The following is a 17,485-nucleotide window of genomic DNA, read 5'->3' on the forward strand; positions in this document are numbered from 1 at the left end:
TGACTGATTCTGCACCAGAGAGGACTACTGCATTCAGATTAGTATCCATACAGGAGATGATACATTATCCCATAAGTCTGCCATTGTAATTAACCTGAAAGTGCTGGACATTTATTGGAAATCAAATTTTTAAAAATGGTTGCAAGGAAGACAATTATTCAGGTTATATTATTTCCTCTATATAGAAATACATTTTAAGGGTTTGCAGACAAAGTCATTTTATAGTAAATTCAAAAGGTTCATACTTTAAGAGACTTAAAAATATATAAGCTAAATGTTTACATACAATTTCATGAAATACCTTGATGATCAGATGTCAGAATTTTAAAAGGTAAACTATCATAATCTTTTGTATAAACTGTACAGTAGTGTACACGTGCAGTCATAGCATAAATGGACTCATGCTGGTTTTGTGTTGAAGTAATGCCAGGCCTGAACAAATATTTTAACAGCAATTTCTAATGAGCTTTGTGATTGAAATGACATCAGTCAATAGACTGTGCTCGTTCACTAGTGTATCCGCTCTCAGATAGGACAGGGGAGGGAGGGTGCAGTGGGGACGCTGTAACGGGGTCTGCACTAGGAGTGACCCACCTGAGGATTCCCGTTGCTTGATGAGCTTCCAGAACATTCCCCTGGTTCAGCCCATGTCCGCCAGAATTCCATTTCCTCTCCGCACATTGAACAGTGATGGTTGAGGGGGGAGAGGCTCTGGAGGAGGAGTGGGTGAGGTGGCACAGGGGTTAGGCAGAGGGCACTAGGTCTGCTTGTTTTTAGAACAGGGGTAAAATGGATTTCACCTCAGAGTAAAGGCAACAGAACTTAGACTGGTGTCACCTGATGTAAAAGTACTCAGTGACAGAAATACAGGAGCGTTTGGCTGTAAAGTCTCATTATTTCACCAAATAATATTTTCACGTCACTCAGTAGTTTTACAGTCATTTAAAAACTCACTTCTCAGAATCTTTAATTGAATGAATGAACCTTTACCAAAGTAAACTTTCCGATCTGACAAAAAGAATGGTTAATTTTAAATTTAAACTTCTCCATAGTTTTTAGTTGTGGCACAGATGATGACACCAGATTTAAACCAGGTAAATAACAGTACTTAACCAGGTCTAAAACTAGCCCCAAAATCAGGGAATGTAACTATGGTTCTATGAATCCCTAACTGACCTTACTGACTGCGCATGTACAGGGAATCATTCAGTGCTCTCATAGGACTGCTCATTCATAGGAGATGTATTATACAAAATGCTTTAAAATTATATTTTTTTTTTAGTGCAAACCCCATATGTGACGTTTCCCTGTTTTTACGACGTAGCATTGTAAAACAGTCTGGACATTCTTCACTTCTCTTTTTGTATTATTAAAATCTCTAATTTGCCTTTTAAATATAACAGTCTCTACTTCTCTTTCATATACTTCTACTGAGATGCCTGTCTGAGACCCCTGACTGAGTGACTATTATACTGACTCCAGTTCATCTGTCTGCGTCATGTCTCAAACTCCAACAATGATTTAAACAGCATTTACTCCCGATACACGTCTATTCCAAATGTTCAGAGGGGCATGAGTCCTGGCATGAGTCTTAACAGGGTCTATCTGAAATATCACTCACTCTTTTCATGTCTTTAGTTTGGCTCATAAATTTTAAGTCATACATTGTTGTGGGGGGAATGTGGACATTGGTGATCATCAGTCTACTTCTAACACTTCCACAGTAGTTCCACTGCTGATTTTATTCCAACAGGTACTTTAACTATTGCTAGGAACATTATTAATTTCACTACGAGTAATGCCACTAATTGCCATTACTGCGTTTTTCAACTACTTCTATTACTGTTATGAAGCATGCATCTCGTAAGTACAACTTCAGCTATTCAGCTACTCTCACTGCTGCCAGCTATGGCTGCCACGCAAGTGCAGACTACTGCTATTACTACTAATACTACAACAACGACTACCACTTCTTTTATTAATACATGTGGAGATGTATACATCTTTTTTTTAATTATTCAAACTTTATGTATTTCCTTTCCTTCTCTGTATGTAGTTTTGTTATGACGATGCCACCACTGGGGCTATTACCGTTACTGCAAACACTGCTACTATGTGTACTTATACCACTGGTAAAGCTATAAGGCTGCAAACACTACTTCAATTTCAGATAGTTCTTCCTGTACCATCACAACTGCTACAACTACTACACTTGCAATGCCTATAATTACTGCTACTGCTACTACTGCTGCTTCTATGACTATGAGTACTGTCCTGGCTTAAATTAGCTGCATTTTAATGACATCACAGCCAATATCGTGCACAGTTCTAGTCCCAGCCTCTTGTACCACGCCATAGTACATTATAGAGAAATGAGGCAGAGGGGAAGGGGGCAGCCATCTTGTTCTTGAATCATTCTTAAACCTGGTGCCACAGACGATCTGCTCTGTTCCTCTCACACTGTCCTGGGCTGGAGGGACATGGGCCAGACACACCGGTCTGTAAGCCTGATGAAGCCTGTATTACCTCATGTCTGCAGGCACTGGGCACTGGAGGGCAGGGGGGCAAGGGGACAGGGGCAGTGGGGGGACAGAGGCAGACTTTCCCCTCCCCAGACTCTTCCTGTAGATGCTCAGGTTAAGTACTAAAGACTGCTGAATCAGAAGTCCTTGTTCCTGTACATTCTAATTTGTTTCTAAAAATGTTCACACCAAGTACCACAAAACTTTTTCTTTCTGAGTACCACCAAATCTAAACCAGGTCTACAGTTTATCAGTCCTAAAAATTAGGGCTAAAATAGTCTTAAGTAGTAGTAGTAGCAGTAGAATTAATCTGCAACAAAACTGTTGTTTATGTTTCTCTTATTAACTACAAATTTGGAATACTACAACAATATAGGACCCTGCGGACCTGAGCCACAGTTTGACATAACGTAACACACATAATGCACTAAAACTGGATACATATGTTACTGAGCAGGATGGTGGGATCAGTGGTAGTGGGAGCTCGCTGCTTCTTGCTGCCAGCTGAGCTGAATCGGGCATTTTTTCTGGATGGAGAAGACTTAGAGGGATGTCTCTCAGCCGGCCTCAGAACACTTCTGTATTTCAGAGAGAGATGGAGGGGGTGTGCAGGGTGTGGAAAGTTAGCGCTATTATTAGTTAATAAACATAATTGATATACAAGCTGTAAACAGGACAGATTGTAAGAATGGGCTACTTTCCATTCATTTTGCCTCCTCTCTCCCAAACTCTTATTCATACACTAGTGAACTTTAACAAACAATGGGTGAAGTGTCTTGCCAAAGAACACCACTGTGTGCACTCTACCCACTGAGCTACTGCTGCCCCACTACAGCTACAGACCAGAGGTCTCCCTTCCAGAACTAACCAGGCCCAACCCCGCTTAGCTTCTGAGATCAAGCTTTCTCAAGGTGGTGGAGCAGTACGATCTTTGTCTCGTCCATCCGTCTTTTGGCTTTATGGCTGATAATGGTCAGAAAAGTGCAGCCATATCTCTGACAGTCAGACCCAGGGCAGCTGTGGCTTTAGAAGTCGCTCACAGTGAGGAGAGAGAATGACTAATAGACTTTAGCTCCATGGGAAGCATGTCAAACTCGTAAAACGCAATATTAATCAGAGCACATTTTCTCCATTTTAATATATGGAAAAATACCTATTCAACCCTGCATGTTTACTGAATGTAGAACCAGATGTCTGGCCAGTACAGGATATAACTATGGTTCTATGAGTATGTATTTATCACAACTATCTCTCACATCCAGCTGCGTTATGGTGATGACTTTCACATTAGCTCTGATGGCCAAACTAAACAGATACGTCCATAGAAGATCACTCCTGAGAACCACACGAGCATAAAACCTACATCAGCCCTATATCATCCCATACAACGCTGCTCTCCAGAGACTGCATTTCTGTAACACGTCTCACGCTTCGGCCATGTCCGGGGAAGCTAGCGACTTGTTAGGAACTCATGGCATGTCCATATAAACAGAGCAGGGTTCCAGAGGGGACGGATCCTCCACACGACAATCACACAGATCCTTGGTGTGTTCCTCCAGACTAAAAACAACAGTGCAGAGGCATGTTTTGACACCTCGTCCTCTAGAAGGCCAAAAGACTGATGAAGCAGAGGTAACAGGGCGTCAAGAGGTCAGAGATGTTTAAACATGTGCTACTTTAACTTGTTTCTCAGCTGTTTTTGACACATTTTACTCTGTAGAGCAGCCACTACATTAGCAACATTGCAAAAAGGAATGTTTGTGTTATTTAAAGAAGACAAGATAATGCTTATGTCTGCTGTTCAGTTATAATCTAACCATGGATTATTATATTATAGTTTGCACATTTTAAATGGCAATAGAAATAAAATAAATAAATAAATAAAAATAAAAACTTCATAAAAGAAACAAGTCCACTGACTTTTCGGTCAGAAAACTGCGGTGCCCAATGTGAGCAAACGTCACCATAAACATCATCTGATCGGATGGATAACTGCAAGCTAGCGAGTAAATGGATGTTTTTTTTCTACCAAATGACACTACGCTGCCAAATCCTACATGTATCTCTGATTAAGAAAATACAATTTAAGTACAGAGCTGTGGCTGTGTACCATAGGCAGAGAAAAGGGGATTAAAGAATGCTCAAACATGCATGAATCACTCCAAACACAGCTTTGAGATTAAAAACACTGATAAATCGATTTTGAATAACAGGTGTGATTTAAATTAATTCAAATTTACTATGAATCTTAGTTTGAGCAGATTTGACTGGTTTGGATATAGATATTGGAAGATATTGTAGAAATGTTTAAATCAAATTCTACTTTCATTGATAATAGTTGTGATGGTGATATATTCTTAATTCCAAAAACATTGGACATGATGAAGTTATGTTTGGTGTTTTGATTCTCAAGGCAATTATGAGCCTCACGAGTCTCTCTTGGGTTACCAGTTTCACTGCTAAAATCCAGTCATTTTAAACCTAAAAGGACTCTCTGAATTGTTACTACCTAAACCCCAGCACCTGCAGCTCATCATAAATCAGTGCTAGTGCAGCGATTCTGAGGTTTCACATGAGGCGCAGCCCGTCCATTTTCTGGTGATGAAACTTTAGTTTGATGAAAGCAACACATATGAAGAGGCAACATGAACATTAGTATACACTACCAGCAAAAATGCAGTTACAAGTAAAAGCTAATCTAAACTAAACACACTGAGATGGCAACAGCTTTATGCATCTTTTGCTTAATGACCAAACTGAAGAACAAACTTTGTAGAGATATGTGAAAGGAGGAAGATGAAGCTACACAGGCGATAAAAAGACTTTATGAATATTTCCCAAAATGTAGTCCTCCTTGTTAGCTAACATGAGACAGTTCTTCCACTGTGCTAGTCCTGTGTGAGCAGGTGTTGATGGCTCTGAGGACGTTTGGCTGTGGGCAAAGGCCTTTAATGACTGATGTTCCACAGACTCAACTTAGCACAGGAACGGAGCTCACTTTGACCTAACTCAAACCACCTGGAAGAGTCAAATCTATGTTTCACCATTTTATCCAAAAGTCTTCAATAGAGACCTGACCACAAGACCACAAAAACTGGAGTCTGGTAAAAGTACAGTTACTTCAAAATATTGCTCAAGTATTAGAGGCACAAAGTAGTGCTCCAGAAATAAAGTAAAAAAGTATTTAGTCAGTAGAGAAATGTCAAATCCAGTAAGAGTAACTGTCTGCACATAACATCTGAGTTATAATTTGAAGTTAATATATTTGGAACAACAAAATGTGGTATTTTCAAAGAACACAAAAATGAGAAATGAAATCTTATCTGAAGGAGCGGTGCAAGAAACACAAATCAAATAATTTCATACTGTCGCCATAAAACTTTTATCACTGGTAAACTCACAGTGGAAAGAGTAGGTAGCCAAAACTTTTACTTACGTTTAAATAGTTACACTATTAAAATAACTCAAGGAGGAGTAAAAGTATGGTATCCGAAAACTACTCTTTTACTCTACATTTTTATCAAAAAGCAGAGTAAAATTCTACCCACTTCTTCTGACCAATGGCCTTCCAGTTTGAGGCCGTAGCTGTGTTTGGTAGACAGCCTGATTCTCCCTTTGAGGTTTGTGATTACTACACATTATTAACATTGGAACACTTACCTTGTCTTGGCTTGTTAGCACTTTTAGAAAAACATATAGAGTTTCCACAATTTTTCAACTTCTATCACAAAAGTAGTAAAAAGTACTCCCCAGGGGACGCAGTGAGCAGCAGACTACTGTTTAGGAACAACGCGTTCATATTGTCCCGCTGGTTTGGCACTTGACGGATAGGCTGTAGAAGTGTATTTGTGTTGGAAGAATGAGATCCTTCCTCTTACTGCTATAGGTCCCAGTGGTGGCATACAGACGTCAGTCAAAATCCGATATGCCCCGAAAAGTGTAAGTGGTGGTAATATTAGCGTTATAAAACAGTCCATCATTTTATTCACCGTTTTATTGCTGTGATTTGTTGTAAGCACACGACTCAAAAGCTGAGCACAGAAAATGTATCTAGAGTTTTTTTTAAGTGTAACTCAGGAACATTTTATGCAACTGTTGTATACGATGGTTGCCAGGTACAAAAGTATTCTGGTAGTCTAGTCAGCATACAGACATATTTAAACAGAAACACTTCATCTGTTTTTTTTTCACTACTAAACAGTTTATTTGGTGTTTTAATAGCAACTTAAGTGCAAATTAGATACATTTGCAGCTTTCTGGTCAAAATTGTGCCAGCCAGGTGTTACTAATTACACACACCTGGCTGCAGGGGCGGAGTTTGAGGTGTAAATACCTGTTAGACCAATCACACTGTTCCTTATACGTCCAGACTCTGCCCCTCCTCCACGCTCATTCTCCCCTTTAGTCCTCGAGGAACTGTCCAGTATAGCAGCTTTATTTGAAATGTGGTTGTGGGCGGAGTTTAGGTGTCTAGTCCCAGTTTAATGTCTCTCCCCACTCTTCATTCCATATTCAGGCTTAAATCTGTCCTGTTTAAAATACAAAAAAAAAAAAAAACACATTTGCAATGTTAATGCTCAGAAACTACCTTTTTATTCTGAAAATGACAAGAAACTTTTTTTTTAAAGAGAAACTGGGGTTAAACTTGTCTTGCTGTATGTTAGTGCATTAGTTGAACATAAATAACATCGTGTTACAAAATCAAGTCAAATGCAACCAAATACATGCTTATATGATTGAATAAATATTTGAAAAATGTGGATTGTGATGACAAACACTGACAGTTTGAAAGTTTGTGTTTTCATTGTGTTTGTTTTAACTTAAAATTATAGAAATGTTGACAAGAATGAGTGAAATAAGAGCAGACTAATGTCATTTAGAAAAGAGACTTGCACTGTCTGGGCAACACAACTGAGTCATATTTCTTTTGCTTCTTGTTTAGTCTCTAAAGCCTATTATGGCACTAATGTTGTACAAACAAGCGTGTGGAAGTTCAGCTCAGCGCTTTGGTGACGGTTCAACTGCAACAACAAAATAGGCCCGAAGACACTGTCAAGTCTTTCTTCTTAAAAACAGGAATTTACACAGGGAGAGATGTTCCTTCACTGTCAGACAAACACAGTCTACCTGATATTGTGCATTTTCAACCCATCACCATTAATATAGATTCACTCTCTCTCACATGCTCGCTCCATCTCCTCTTCACACCCTACCAGTCTATTTAATTTTCTATATTTAAATGGCTGTACCCAAGTTTTGGTTATGTATTAAAGCTTATGTAATGAAGTAAAATGTTGACCCAGTACAGATATATGGTCAGAGCAGCTCTTACCACGGGCTCAGACTGCACATGCTGCAACCCCGGTCCAGTGGTTACTGCTTATAAAATCATTGGCGTGAATAATTAGGATCTAACATTAGGAAGTGCTTAGGAAGTGAGGAATAACTTTGGACCACTGCAAACCATTTAAAATGAACTAGTTTTGTTTTTTCACATTTTCAAGATGGTAAAAATCACGCACAGCACATCTCTCTAATGAAAAAATAAACTCAGAAACTAACTACTCAAAATTCAAAATCGCTGACACTGGAAAAATATACACGACTGCTTTCTTTGAAACTATCAACAAAATCAGCAAAATCATAGGCTATTTGTATTTTTTCAGTAAATACTTCCGCTTCTTGCCATGGAGTCTTGTTCTAAATATGAAAGAGCATATTCAGTCTAATTTCAGAAGACGGCGAGCTTTTGAGTAGCCTGAACCATGGGCCTCTGTTCTGTCAGGATGTAGTGCTGCCCCCTGCTGTGCATTTACATGAGGACCCAGTAGGGGGCGGTCTAAGGTGCGATGGGTATCAGGGTGGGCTGGAGTGACTGGCACATGTCAACAAAACTGGAGTGTACCACAAACAGGAGGAGAACTTTGAGCGCAGGATGAAACGTTGGGTAATACAGAGAGTTTGGTTCATACATCGTCTCCAACAGAAATATAATTGGGATTCATATTTCTTGAGTGGAAGTGGACCTGCGATAATATCCTGCTGTAGTAACCCATTTAATGAATAGTGATCATTCAGAATACAGGCCAAAAATTAAAGATTTACTCCAGAGATTGTAGAAATAGACTGAGGGAGTGTGATATCAACCAGCAGTTACAAAGAGAGAGGGGTGACGATTTTCAACAGAAATTGAATTGGAGTCAGAGTCGATAAAGCTGAATCCATTCATATATGGAGTGTGTGGCTTACACATACTGTTGTTCGTGGTATGGTTTGGTGGTATTCATTCTTATGTTACACACTGTATACATACACATACACAGGCACAGTGCCTGAGTGGTTACCACTTTCACCTCACAGCAAGAAGGTCCTAGACCTGTTGATTAGGTGTCTTTCCTCCAGGCACTCTAGCACCCATCAACCCAAAATATGCATAATAGGTAAAACATCCAAGCCAATCCAAGGTAGTCCTGCCAAATACGACCTCAATATCTGGTGATGGGTCCTCAGGCCCAGCACTGTGGCACTCAGTACAGTTTTACTTTAACTTCTTAATTTTTGTTACGAATATGGAAAGGTAAAGATTATAAGAAAGATGAGTGATCTTATACATAGGGGTCTAAAGAACTAGTTAATATTAATAATTTATGCAGGACATTGAGTCAAACATTTTAGTTTGCATTATTCATTCACTCTCCACACTTAATGGTCATAAACTATTACTGCTGTGGAGCTGACTGAAGTGCTGCCAACCTGTGCTGTGACCTCTCCAACTGTCAGAGGTGGGAGTCCCTGTTGTGCAAGTCTCAATTCTTTGGCCTCAAGTCCAAATCAAGCCCCAAGTCAAAGACAGGCAAATCCAAGTCAAGTCCCAAGTCCATGGTCCAAGTCGACTCCAAGTTCTCTGCTTTGAGCTTCAAGTCATTTCAAGTCTTTAAACCAAAGTACTGAATTTAGCTCGTATTTTGGAAATTTATATGCATTTTAAAATAAATTGTACTACTTAAAAAGTCATGGTAACAAATACAGATCTAACAGTATCCAAATCTCAGATATTATGAGAGGCTAACAGAATTGTAGATTTGGTACATTTTCCTTTTAAATGCCTCAACAAGACCTTAGTATGAATCATTAATGTTATAATCCAAAGAATTAAGATTTAAACTATTTAATAACAGTTATTGTACCTTTGTTTACTACCACCACTTGCTGACATATCCCATTCACACACAGGAGGCAGGGTGATTTTTTTCTTCCTCAAGGACACAACAACTAAGCCATAACTCGAATCAAATAACCAACCTTGCAGTTATACAATGCAAAGCCACACTTTGAAATTTTGGGGAAATTGAGCAAAAACGCAACAAAAAAGTGATGGTATGCTTCTTTAAAATATCAAACATAATTTTTGTCTTACAATAAACACATATTGAACAGTTCTGCGGTGATCCGGACAGCCTGATTTCTCCTTCCATCCCCAGACAGTGCAGAGCGGGAACACAGCGGCCATGATGTCTTCTTGGAGCGCTCTAAAAGTCAAACTGCATTAGCGCTCGCTCCGCCGATGTTAGCGACTGAGTCTGAGCCAGGCAGCTAGCCGGGCCCTCAGACCGCACTTTCCAAATAATAATTACAGCATTGGACAAGAAGCGAGAGAGACAGGAGTGGAGAGGTGAGGAGGAGGAGATGTGTTTTTACTTAGGCTCAGAAGAGTAGAAGCATGTGCTATCTGCAGGCTTGGACAGGACGAGTAAAGTGGTGCGTTCTAGTTGATCTGCGCTTGCCGAGCTTGGGGCTAAGCTAGCCAGGTCAAGGTGGGGACACGTATCCTAGAATGAACCCACCAAGGACACAGCAGTGATGGGGAAGAGAAGAGGACAAAGGGATTCTGGGTAAGCTCAAAGTGTCGTGGGGCTGTTTGATCAAAGTGAGTAAGTCATGAGTCATTTCACGGAGAAGCTTTCAAATGACTTGCTAAAGCTAATTATAAAGATAGAACTTAAAGATACAAGGAAAGCATGCTCAAATAAAATATAGCTTTTACTGATAATAATTGTAATGCAGATTTATTCTTACATAAAAAAGAAAAAAAAAAACACTGATATTTTGGATTATCCAATCACAAAGCAGAATGGGGCTCATATAAGTCTCCGATTTGGGTTGCCTGTTTCAGTGCTGAAATCCAGTTGGTTTACAGCTTAAAGGACTTTCTCTGAACTGAATCCTCACTACCTAAACTCCAGCACCTGCAGCTAAGCATTAATCAGTGCTAGTGCAGCCTCTGCAGCTCAGTGAGTGAATTCTGGGGGTTCTGAGCTTTCACATGAGACATAGCCTGTCCATATACTGAGAATGAAAAAAACTTGTATGTGTCCTCTATCTGCAGATTAAGGCTCTGCCAACCGAAGTTGAGATGTGATTGTAATACCTTATTTTTAAAACAATAAGAGCACAGGCTACATATAGTTCCTTTAACGCTATACTTCTACTGCCCAAAACCAAAATTGCAATTACATCTTTCTGGTCAAGCAGGTTTTGGCCTCACATACAGATTTTAAACCTCTCAAGCACTTGTTGTATAGAACAGTGTCTGTATTGTACATGCTCCCCTGGGTCAGAGCTGCACTGTGCTGATGCTAACATGACTGCTCTATTGTCCCTATTTATACATGAAATCACAAGGTGCAGGACCACAGGAAGGAGGGGTCGAGGGCAGGCAACTTTATGATGATAGAATTTTCTCAGAGATAGAGAATGTTTTGTGCTCAGTCAGCCTTTTTGAAAACATTCAAAACCTTGTTACGTTTGTGAGACAAAACTGGGTAACTCTTTGCACAATTGTGAGCTAAATAAAACATGTTTTACTGAGCGTACATGTCCACTTTGCTTCTGGTTTTCTTCCCAGGCTCTGCAAATTTAAATGCAGAGTTTTTGCTAAGGCATGCACAGAGATTCAAACGGAGCATCACACTACTTTACAACTATCCATAGACTTTTCCAGGAGTGGAAAGAAAAGTGGCAGACACAAATTCTGGTACCAAGATAAACTGTTTTCACATTCATATTATATTATATATTCAGCCACATAAAAAAACAAGCAAAAATTGTTTTAAATGAATAGTGTGTAGCCTGCGTTCTTTTATGTGTTTTATGTACTACAATCACAAATGAACCTGGGTTGCCAGTGCCTTGTGGTACAGATAGAGGACACAAACACATTTTTCTCATTCTCAGCATATGAACAGGCCATGTGAAATGCTCATGTGAAATCTCAGAACCTCTTGAATTCACTCTTTGAGCTGCAGAGGCTGCACTAGCACTGAATAATGATTGGCTGCAGGTGCTGGGTTTAGGTAGTGACCATTCAGATCAGAGAGAGTCCTTTTAGATTTAAACCAACTTCATTCTGTTTTCTGATTGGATAATCATATTGAGAACCAAAAGACTAAATTATAACACAAACATCTTGACCATTACATCCAGTGTGTTTGTAATTAAGAATAAATCAGTATTACAATTATTACCAGTAAGAGCAATATCTGATGTAAACATGTTTACCTCGTATCTGGGGACAGAGTGAGTGTATGTAATTTGACATACTTAAATATTGCAAATTAATGATTCATTGTGTTGTAGCCTACTAAGCTTCCAGATGTGACTCTCTATTTCTATTAAGTTAAAGTGGGATCATTAAAGTCAAAGTGGGATCATTAAAGAGCTGTGCATATGACAATTTCAACCTGAGTAAAAGACTTGTGGAAAAAGAACACATCAGCAGCCAACTGCAGAGCACTTTCCCTGCTTTAAGTTTCTTGGGACCTGGGGAGACGATTTGGAGGATCCAAACACCTCCAGCCTGGTGAAGATAGACTGAAGAGGGTAGAGTAGTCAATAATTGTATTCAAGTAAAAACAACATTATTTCAAAATAATGTGGCTCAAGTAAACGTATAAAGTTGTGGTCTAAGAAATTGCTAAGTAAGAGTAAAAAAGTATTTGGGAAAACTTCTACTTCAGTAAGAGACTGAAAGAGTAACTGTCAGGATGTGACATGTGATTTATAATTTGAAACATTCACCAAAACACATAAAGTAATGCACACAATTTGGTATTATCAAAGGATAGACATAAAAATAAGACAAATTAAATCATGTCTGAAGGAGCGGTGCAAGAAACACAAATGTTCAAATAATTGAATATTTGTGAACATAAAGCTTTTGTCACTTGTAGATTTACTCACAGCAACCAAACTCAAAAGTTCTCTTACTCAAGTAAGAGGACTGTCACTTTGATTGAAATATTACTTAAGTACAGATAAAAATATGCAGCTTTCTTTAAAAAGTAAGTCAAGTCAGTGTAACTGAGCATCTAGATAGATGTTTCCTAATACTGGTAAAAGACTACAATTCTGCCTCGTAAGCTGAAATACTGTCAAGTGTCTGATGTTAAGAGGACATAGTGGTCATTTCATTTATCTTTTTGGCACCACTGACTTCGTGAAGTCACTCCATGTGCTTTTTGTATTGGTGACTCAAGATAACACTATTAGCTGTAACCTACTTCCACATGTTCCCCATAAACTTCTGTCAGAACAAACTAAAGTGTCATGAAGTCATCTTGTCCATCACACGTCCACAGTCACTACGCCTGACCCGTTCCAAAGCACGGGATTATGGGTAATAGACTGACGTGACGCTGTCGTTTTTACAAGAAGACAAGATGTCTGCTTATCCCTCACACTGACTCTATACCTCCTGCATGTTTGACAGGTCCACATGAGCAGATATTAGGAGGATATAAGGGGTCAGATAAAGTTCACACAGTTATATTATTGTGTAGAGGATCCACCATCTGATTGCATTAATGTTCCACAGTATGACATGAAACTTTACTTAAACAGGAGGTATTATGCTTTTCCTTTTTTTTTTTTTTTAGCTTTCTATCATGTTATAAAATTGTTCCCTCATCAAAAACCTGCCTGAAGAGGTTTTATATGTCATCCATGCATATTTCAGTAATTTAGCGATCTCTCCTGGATCTCCGATCTCTCCTATTCAAACCTTATGTTTAGCTGTAAGTTTCTGTCCTATGCTCAGCCCACAAGCCAATGTCATTTATGCTCCCACATGACAATTCTCCATAAATATACAAAAACATATGGTCCAATAACTGCTAACACATAACATATTCACCATGTTACTCTTTATTGTGTATATATATATATATATATATATATATATATATATATATATATATATATATATATATATATATATATATATATATATATATATATATATATATATATATATATATATATATATATATATATATACATACATACATACATACATACATACATACATACATACACATATACATATATGTGTGTGTGTGTATATATATATGTATATGTATATATATGTATATATATTATACAAAAACAACTTATTAACAAAAATGTCACTTTTGATTTTAACACTCTGAGTCATGCATTGAAACATGCATTTCACTAATGAAACTACTGCACATTTGCATCAGGTTTGTCAAGTTGCTGTGTCCAGTTTTGTATCATACCATGCAGGGATGACATCTAAAACCTCTTCAGGGATGTTTTTGATGAGGAAATAACATTATAACATGGTAGAAAGTCAAAATTTTTAATTACCCCTTCTGTAAGTTAAATGTAGAACACTGCAGGACTGGACAGAACAAACTGGTAACAGACCCCTCACCTCAAACTTCCTCAAATTTAACGGCAATAAAACAGAACTCCTACTCATCGGCACCAAATCCACCCTAAGCAAAATAAATCCTTTTTCCATATCCATTGATGGCTCCTCTATCTCCCCCTCCCCTCAGGTAAAGAGTCTGGGTGTCATCCTCGACAGCACACTTTCCTTCACCTCCCATATCAACAACATCACCCGGTCCACCTACTTCCACCTCAGAAACATCCACCGCCTCCGTCCCTCACTCACCCCACACACCACCGCCATCCTCATCCATAGCCTGGTCACTTCCCGTATAGACTACTGCAACTCTCTTCTGTTTGGACTCCCACAAAAATCACTCCAAAAACTCCAACTGGTCCAAAACTCAGCCGCCCGCACTATCACACACACACCCTCCCATCACCACATCACACCTGTCCTGCACCAGCTCCACTGGCTCCCCATCACGCACCACATACACTACAAAATCATACTCCTCACATACAAAGCTCTCCACAACCTGGCCCCTCCATACCTGTCTGACCTCATTCACATTTCCACACCTGCCCGCTCCCTCCGTTCCTCCTCTTCCCTGCACCTCACTGTCCCTCCTGCCCGTCTCGTCACTATGGGGAGCAGAGCCTTCAGCTGCTCCGCTCCCCAGCTCTGGAACTCCCTCCCCCATGACCTCCGCAACACACACTCACTCCCACACTTCAAATCTAAACTCAAAACTCATCTGTTTAGAAAGGCCTTCTCACCCTGACCACTCTGACCATAACTGCACTGTCTTTTAATCTATATTTGCTTTATTCTATATTTGTTTTTTAATGTATTTTTAATCATTTTACACTGTTTTATTGTCTTGATGTACGGTGACCTTGAGAGCCTTGAAAGGCGCCTAACAAATAAAATGTATTATTATTATTACACCCCACCAGAAAAGTTACACAATGCACCTTTTTTTTAAAAAAAAACAAAAAATAATTTTTGGTTTCCTATTGCACTTGCATAAACTTACTTTGTGTGTGATTTGTGCTTTACAAATAGGCTTTGCTTTGCTTGTCACAGCAGCGTGGAGAACTGCACTCATTCCTAAATACTTTAATTGAAGTTATTTAGAGTTATTAGTAACAAGCAATTGCCAACTAACCACATTATCAATGGCCTGTGATAAATAGTGCATGTGGCATAAAATACTTACTCAAACAAACTGAATTACTCTATATTTTAAGAGAAAGACATGGCTGGAGATATGGTCTGACCTTGTTTCCAGTTGAACAGTAGAGTCCTCATTACGTTGTATAATCCTGCTCTTAATGGAGTGTTGGACACGGATGTAATCAGTGTAATGTTAGCCGCACCAGGCTCTCCCTTCACTGTGCCATGCCTGCGCCTCCCGCTCCTCTGCCCCGAGCCCACAGGAGCAGCCTGTTTACTCTGTAGGATAAGGTTTGCTCCATCTGAGCCGGAGCAGGTGCTGTTTGTTTTAGTTTGTGTTGGGCCGAGTCGTGCACTTAATCACATTAAAGAGCTGTAATAAGGCGCTAATGAGGCAGTGGGATGTATTAGACACACTCACTCTTCTCCTGGTTTCATGTGAGCGCAGACAGAGTCACTGACGTCAGAAGGAGCTTCTCACTGCAGTCTAAGGAAATATAAGAATGAACGTCATTTAAGTACAAATATGTACACAGGCTTCTTCTGTAGTATTCATGAGGAGTGTCTCACGACAGTATTGTAACGTCTTACAGGCTGTTCAGTAAGACAATTGGCAGTAAGTCAGAATTGTTCCCAGAACTTGTTGGACTGTGCCAGGGCTGCCCTTTGTCACCGGTTCTGTTCATTGTTTTAATGGACCGACTGTCCATAAACAGTCCATGGACTGCATGCAGATGATGTCGTCCCGTTGACATGATCAAGGATCAGTCTTAAAAACAGCTGCAAGAGTGTGTGAGAGCTTATAAATTTAATGTATGATTGTTCGCATTATTTATTACCAGTCTATGTGTCTATGTTCTCGTTTCACCTATGGTAATGAGCTGGGTGAGCTGTGTCATGAGTAAAAAGACAAGATTGCGGATATAAGTGATTTAAATTAGTTTCTCTGCAGGGTGACAAGGTGATTCCTTAGAGATAAAGTGAGCACCATTAAACATAAAACTTTTCTACATTCTACATAAAATAACCCTTCAGTAACATGATAGAATGTTTACAGAAAAGCTGTTTCACTCACAAAAGTGGTCCTCAAGCCAAAATAAGAGGAAAAATACACACTGCACTGCATTCTTGATTAAATATGTAATAAATATTTTGAGTGGTTGGAATAAGTCTTAACATAGGCCTGTGTGTAAAGCTCTCATTTAAACCTGAATGTGAGTGTATGTATCACTCTGTGTGAGTGGTCTGCTCATGGTCTGCTCATGGTCTGCTCACCTCCTCATGTTTGTCTCGCACATACAGCCAAACCAGGAGCGTGGCACCGGGAGCATGGCAGGAAACAGCCTCTCAAATATGTGGTCGTGTGGACGCACTGCTTTTATTTTTCTAACAACATTTGACCAGACGCCTCTGCTCCTCTGCCCTGGGACCGGAGATTCTTCTGGTTATACACAGAACTAAATAAATACAAGCTTGCTCATTTTAGAAAAGACAACAAAGTTACTAACCTGGAGAATAAAAGTGTGTTTAGTAATACATTTAAGGTCCTATATACATTATTTAGGCTTTTAAAAACCATTGTTTGACTGCTACTACATTTAAAAGCCCAACTAAGGAACATTTCACCCAATAAATAGAAAATAAAAAAAATAAAATGCAAATAATTATTTCATGACAGATGTTTTGTCATTGAAAAATACACTGAAACTTAGTGTGGGCACTCTTGCTTCTCTACAGCTTTGTTTTTGCTTTAGTTTATTTTCTCCTGACATTTTTGATTAGCTGTTCCCTTCTTCCCACACTCTGATTGGCTGTTTATTGATTGTCCTTTGCCCCAAACTCTCTGATTGGGTGTTTAGGGGTTGTTACAGTCTAAGTGGCTGGTCCTTGCTCCACATAGTGTGATTGGCTGTTCTTTGCTCCTCACTGCCTGACTGCACCTTTGTAGTTTCTGAAGCTCTGATTGGCTGTTCTATGTTTCTCACTCTCTGATTGGCTGTTCTATCTATGTTTCTCACTCTCTGATTGGCTGTTCTGTTTCTCACTCTCTGATTGGCTGTTCTATGTTTCTCACTCTCTGATTGGCTGT

Source organism: Periophthalmus magnuspinnatus, chromosome 20 (genome assembly GCF_009829125.3).
Source record: "Periophthalmus magnuspinnatus isolate fPerMag1 chromosome 20, fPerMag1.2.pri, whole genome shotgun sequence".
Classification (NCBI taxonomy): Eukaryota; Metazoa; Chordata; class Actinopteri; order Gobiiformes; family Gobiidae; genus Periophthalmus; species Periophthalmus magnuspinnatus.